The sequence below is a fragment of the Amphibalanus amphitrite genome, unplaced genomic scaffold, assembly GCF_019059575.1.
Source record: "Amphibalanus amphitrite isolate SeventyFive unplaced genomic scaffold, NRLGWU_Aamphi_draft 000868F_arrow, whole genome shotgun sequence".
Taxonomy (NCBI): Eukaryota; Metazoa; Arthropoda; class Thecostraca; order Balanomorpha; family Balanidae; genus Amphibalanus; species Amphibalanus amphitrite.
In genome coordinates, this window is record NW_024882362.1 from 101,065 (window position 1) to 108,317 (window position 7,253).

The window sequence follows — 7,253 nt, forward strand, 5'->3', positions numbered from 1 at the left end:
AGTCCATCGGTGGCTTTCCCGACTCGGTAGCTCAATTTGATCGGAAGTTATTGACGAAAAACTCTCATGACCCTAGTGACGTCATAAATTACGTCACGCAAGGTCAACAATGCAAAAGTGAAACATCGAGACTTACAAAGAGTGCATGAAATCCCGATTTCGTGTGGTTGAGATAGTTTGTGATCGTTCCCGGCGCCAAAATAGCAGTTTTCGTTTTTCCCAATTGACTTATTGGTGAGATCACGTGACCGAACTGACTTCCCGTGATCTTTAGGGAAAATCCGACATAAACAGGCTATGATATGATACCTCTGGAGAATACTACGTCCTGTAAGCTCCTTCTCCCTGTGAAAGTTCCTCTGGCACTGAGGACGTTGCAAAGTTGCGACATCTGAAGACCGTGCAAAGATTCACTTATGCCGTCATAGGTCAGTGACCTGACCTGACCTGAAAATTCGGTTGGTGTCACAGGATCCGGCTTGAATCAAAGGTCAGTTATTCCAAGTTTCAGCTTTCTATCGCCGGTGTGTTTGTAGCTATCGCGAAAAAAACTATGGGGGTGGCACCTTCCTCCGTCGGCGGGGGTTAAATAACAGAAAGAAAAATTAACAACGTTCATTAGGACAAGATTGCTTTAAACTTTACACAGCGTCTAAGGCATCGAAATCCGAGATTTTTTTGGAATTCGAATATATTTTTTTGCGGGGCGTATATTACTTGCAGCGTCCAAGACCGCCACGCTGCAGGATACACTAGAGCTCATGCGTCGTATGCTCACTGTTGGTGCTATCTGATTCTGACGCGAGAAACATCATTCTTGAGAAACATCATCATTCTATGTGCTGTGTTTACTTATAGGCCGGCTTTTTCTCCGTTACCTCATAATAATACAAATAGTGACCGTTCGACTTGGAAATCGTTTTCTTTTCTGATGGCGTGTGACCATGGGGCTTGAACAAACGGTATAGACGTGAATTGTTCTACCTACTCCGAAAAAATACTCAACCAGAACCCACATACCTGAATACACATACCGTATGTCACAACTTAAAACGACATCACTAAAAATGCTAGAGAACGTTAACCTTCGCCCCAGTGGGGGGGGGGGGGCATATGTTACCACCCTGTCGCGTTTTGCGCGTGTGAATAAAAAACCGCGGCGCATAGCGCCGCGCCGCTTGGGGTAGCTTTTGGTACATCAATTTTGGACAATGTGTGAAATTTTTGACCCCAGGTCATGTCAGGTCAGGTCACCAGGTCAAGTTAACTGACCAAGCCTAAAAAAGTTTGCAATCATGTCCAGCCTGCAGTGTTTGTCAGAAAGGTTTTAAACTTCGTGGATTGCATGCTGTTATGGGCGCCTACAATTTGTATATATCGGATTTTTTTTTTTATATCCGTGACCTAAGGTCAGGTCAGTGGCGTGACCTTTCCATTACAAGTCAATGGAGAAAAATGAAAATGCCTCTAGATCCGTGTGTATGCATAGGAACAGTCCAAGTATTTCAGAATCACAATGATTTAGTCCACTCGTGATGACCAAGGTGTCATTTTTTGCTGATAGCCTCTAGAAAGGTCATCCGAGGTCATTTGAGGCTACAAACAGATTTTTTGCCAATAACTCGCGATTGGAAAGAGCTAGAACGCTGGGGATGGTCTCATTGTGTTTGTCTCGTTAAGACGCATCGACTGAATTGCAACATGACCTTTCCGGTCAGGTCATGACCTTGACCTGAGGTCAAATTTTCAAGTTGACCTTTCAAGGTCAAATTATAGTTCATTCGACGCGTCTCGGCGAGGGGAACACGATTCTGGCAATAGAAATGTCGTGGCTTTTTGTAGTCGAAAGTTATTGTCGAAAAACACTTTTCGTAAAAACAGCTAGGTATTTTTGGAGTTTTTGCCCTCTGGACTCTGGAGGCTAAACCGTTGACCTGAGGTCAATATTGATAATGTCTTTTTCAAAAGAAGAGTTCAAAAGCTGTCGATTGCTGTTTCATGCGTTTTTCTAGCTACCATAGTTCCTGAGATAGAGGCATGTTTTCTGAAAAATATAATGACAATTGGTAAATTTTGACCTTTGATGACCTCTGGTGACCCCAATATTGCTCTAAGGTGAAAAATGACCGAAATACTTTCAAACGTACGCATTGAGAGCTATCGACTGCTTTTTACCGCGTCTTTTTAGACCTCTTAGTTTTTGAGTTAGAGGTGGGTGGTAACATATGCCCCCCCCCCCCCACTAGGGCGAAGTTGGCTGAGACCGCCACTGGGGCGCGGGTTAAACGAAAAAAGCAGTAGTGCCGTTTCACGCTTACACGAATCTTTGGCACGAAGCGTACATACATACGCACCGAGAAAGTATATCGGCAGCGCGCGTCATCCTCCGGGTGAAAAGGCACGAGCGCGCTCAGCCGACTGTCCCGCTCTGCTCGTGCGCCGTTTTCCGATCGTGAACTAAGCGTCAGAGCACGCGGAGAGATGCAACGCGCCAGCAGCCAGGGCGTTACGATAGCGTGGCACGTGCACGATTCTTCTGAAACTGCGCAAAATTCAAACAGACCTTTCTTACCAGGTGACTTCACAATTCTTATCTTGGTACATAACTATTAGGCATTAGACCTTTCGACACAATGAATGAAATATCGGAATTTGAAAGGAAATTGTCATAAGAAATTGATTTACAATGATCAAGGAGTGGAAAGTAATTCACCTCAGTCATCTCTCGCTGGCCAGTGTCCACAGTGCCCGCCGGACAGTGGCGACTGCAATGCGGATAGGTGGCTAGTTACAGCCCGTCGTCTTGGAGACTGCAATAGAGCAGCAGACGGTACCACCACGACCCTATCTCACTGACACTGGGATCCGCTTCTGGCCGAGGTGACCGTACGTCCATCGGCATTTGAGAGGTCCGTATGGTGCATAAAGAAAACGATCTTTTCCACGTATTTCCATGATTTACAGATAACATTTCATGCAGGAATGTTATCGGTACCTACATTGTTAACCCGCGCACCGACGGGGGGGGGGGGGTGGCGGATATCCGCCCCCCTGAGGTTTTTCGCGAATAGCGGGAGAACCGCGGCGCGTAGCGCCGCGAAATTTGGTATGACTATAACCTCATCAATTTTACACATGGTGTGCAAGTTTGAACCTCCTACCTTTTAAGGTCAGGTCACCAAGTCACTTTGAATGACCCAACCTCAAGTCACTTTTTTGCAACTTTGTCACCGTGCCAGAGCTACAGTAGATGTCGGAGGCCTTTGAAAGTCGCAGGATATTATTAGGTCATTAGTAGCTACAATTTGTATATCTCGGAATTTTGATATCGGTGACCTAAGGTCAGGTCAATTTCGCGACCTCCCCATTATAAGTCAATGGGGGAAAAATCAACTCCCTGTTTTTACCACTAAAACGGGTCGGAATGGCCCCATATACCATACATGACTTCATATACGATCAACTTTCACTACCTTGAGGTCTGTTTTGCTGTTGGGCAGCTGTGAGGTCATGTGACATCATCAAAGGTCACCAAAGGTTTTTGGCCAATAACTCCGTACAGGAACAAGATACAGACGCGTGGATGGTCTCATTGTGTTCAACTCGTCAAGACGCATCGAATGATATACATGATGACCTCGAGGTCACGTGACCTGAGGTCAACCTTTGACCTTGACCTTTCGAGGTCAACATATATATCATTCGATGCGGATTGACGAGAGGATCACGATGATGCCCTTAGTTTGTTCCTATCTTGACTAATTCGAAAGTTATTCGAGAAAAACTCTCTCCATATCTAGCGCCGCCATTTTGACTTTTTCGACCCCTGTGACGTCATCTTTGACCTGACCTGAAAATGACCTTAGTAAAAATTGTAGATCTTGGCCGTGCGTATCCGATGCCGTTTACCGCTTGTCGCTATCTTGCTTCGTTCTCGAGATCTCAGGGGGGGGCGGTCATCCGCCCCCCCCCCCCCCCGTCGGTGCGAAGTTGGCGCAGACCCCCGTCGGTGCGCGGGTTAATATACCTACATATTGATGCGTCGAAAAACATAGCAAGCACGCTATAATAATTGAATAATTTTCAATATGTTTCATAAAAATACCTACAGCCCTATCTACATATAAGAAGCAGTAAAATGCACACTGCAAAGTCCATAATGGTCATGCACAGTGGACACGTCCTAAGGACCTGCTTACGATTGGGAGAAGCGCAGCCGCCTGGGAGATCCCACTAGTGGGCCGATCAGTGGTCTGTTGGCGCCGTTTGTGGGTGAGCAGCCCATTAGTCAGCCGACCACCGCACGGACGGGCCGCGCGCCAGTTTAGGGCGAATTTAATCAAGAAAGTGACTTTCGAAAATCTGCTTGAAATATGGCTGAATGTATAGGAAATTGCCTGAATTTTATGAAACCACCTGAATTTTGCACATATGGCAACTTTTAGGGGGTGATTTGACTACTCAAAGTGGACAAATTGTTGGCTTTCTCATATCCTGCCGATTTGCGGGCAAGAACGCGACTTTTGTAACGCAAGTTTACATAGTGTAATACATATTGAATTGATATAAATCATACACCATTGTTCTTCCCAATGTCTCTAAAAAACGACAGGGTAACTTGCAATACTGGCTGACCTATCGTCTGCACGTTACGACTGATACAATCAAACCAATACATGCATAGCGTTTTCATAACGATGTTTCATGAAAACCGAAGATTTCAACAACTACCGCCGTTTGCCGCCACGTCAGATCTAGCATGATTGCAATTTGCCAGCATTTTTTGACTTGGCCCGACCTTTTTTTCCTGCTCGAACTTGCTCGCCTCACCGGTAGCTCGAGTTTAAACATGACCGACGGCACGCCGCTCGGTCATGACCCAGCCGCGCGCCGTGACCTGACCTGGGGGCGGACGGTGCGTGACCCGACAGGATCCGGAATGACGTGTGGTTTTTAGTCCCGCCCATTGAGTGATGTCACTGTCTACAGCAGCCAATCATCGAGCCTGTTATTATGGGTCAGGATGTGTGTCAGCTAGTCATTGGGTGGCAAATGTATCGTAACCTATTTCGAGAGTATGAAATAAGTCCTCTTTGGCCACGATGATTTCGATTATTGGTACCTGATCATTCCTGCCCCGTACTGCTGCTTTCCGTACACCCGGCTGAGGTGCGGGAGGCCTTCAGGACCAGGATGGGGCTGCGCGTGGACGAGCCGCGGGCAGGAGGCAGCGGCAACTCCAACGACGGCAACACCGCCCGCCGCGCCTTCCGCTCGCCGGCCGAGTTCGCGGCCTGCACCGGCGTCGACCAGGAGCTGATCGACCGGGTCGGCACGGTGCTGCAGGCTGTCAGCTGTCTGCACCGACTGGACATCGACGCTCTCTCCGCGTACTGCCGCCGCACGGCTGATCTGTACGTGGAGAGGTACATGTCCACCACGCTGCACAAGCTGCTGAGCCACTCCGCGGCCGTGGTGGAGTCTTGCCACCTCCCGATCGGTATGATGTCTGAGGAAGCAGCAGAGGCTACCCACAAGCGGGTCCGCCAGTACCACCTTCGACACACCCGCAAGGATTCGAGGATCCACACGATGTCGGACCTCCTGGGCTACCTGCTCGTGGCGAGCGACCCGCTGCTCAGCAGCCTGGGTCTGCAGCGCCGGGGGAGGGGGAGGGAGGGAGGGAGGGAGGGAGGGAGGGAGGGAGGGAGGGAGGGAGAGAGAGAGAGAGAGAGAGAGAGAGAGAGAGAGAGAGAGAGAGAGAGAGAGAGAGAGAGAGAGAGAGAGAGAGAGAGAGAGAGAGAGAGAATCAGCTACGTCGTGACGACGGCACCGACAGCAGTGATGTCGACAGCGACGACTGCCACAGCAGCATTGGCTGTTCAGCAGTGACAGCAGTGACTGGCAGAGTCGAACCAGCGCGGCGTGTCGTGAGGGTGTTCAAAGTGTATGTATATAACATGTGATGCAATACATATGTATCGTGTGTTTATGCTTTTTCGATTATCGAATATATCGAAAGCATTTTGGGTCATCAGGGATGACCCAAAATGCCTAAATATACACATTTAAACCATTTGAAAAACATATTCAGAAATATTAACAACGCTACGAATAAATTCGCCCTAAACTGGTCAACGGCCCCACTGTGCACCGGTCTGTAGCCCGGCGCCCGGTGTAATCTGATATCGGTGTGGGCGTATGGGCGCCGGTGTCACCTCCCCAGTCATGTGTGAGGTCTGTCGACGTTTCACCGAGCCGGGGGTGTCGGGTGTCGATCACAGAATCGCCCGGTGATCGACCCACCAGGCACGATTACACGGGGGGAGGGGGTCGGCCAGTCGAGCACGAGTCAGGTGGGAGGGGAGAGGGGTCTCAGCTTCAGTGGGAGGCGCTATCCCATTCTAATGGCGAATGAAATAAACACGAGCAGAATCACTAATCAAATGTTCATCTATTCCAAATGGAAATCTTCAATATTGTTGATTCTAAAAACTGCCGGAAAATTAGTGACTCAAAGCGCTTACTTGAATCGACCAGATTTTTTTTTTTATCCAATACCTACTTTGGCCCTATGGCACTACCTGCGGAGGATAGGACTGCTTAGGACCTTTGCATTGTTGACGATTCATGTGCTCCACAAGACAAAAAATAAATAAAGACTCAAAAATAAATAAATAAAAATAAATAAATAATAGTTAGCAATTAACTCCAGACAAAACCATTATAAATTGTAACCATCGTGACTGAAAAAGCATTACCAATTCTCGACTCGTTTTGAAATAGAAACAGAAGCATTCAATGGAGCAAAGCGGAGTCTCTGCGCTGTTCTCAATTTTCGGTACCTGCCATCTCACCACCAGCCACACCACCTCTCTCCTCTGTCCCTGCTCCCACAGCCCCGGCGGTTGGTGAGAATAACACTCCCCTCTCACCCTGACCGGTGAGACAGCTCGCTCTCTCACCGGCTCGCCTCGGCCCGCTCCGTAAAGCCCGGCTCACACCGGACCTGAAGTGGAACGCCTCTCTAAACACGTGCGCCCTGCGAAACACACGCGTGCTGTGAAATGCCCGAGTGTTTTGAAATAAATGCTGGCAATCTCCTGTCTAGTTGCAGACTGAGCCCTTTTCGCAATTAGGGGTACATCACTGATGAGAAAATGCCGAATATAGCTGTGCGCTTTTATCCTATTTTTAATTAGTGGCAGCTTCACCAACGGTTTATTAATTTAAGCACGAAATACTTGCCCTAT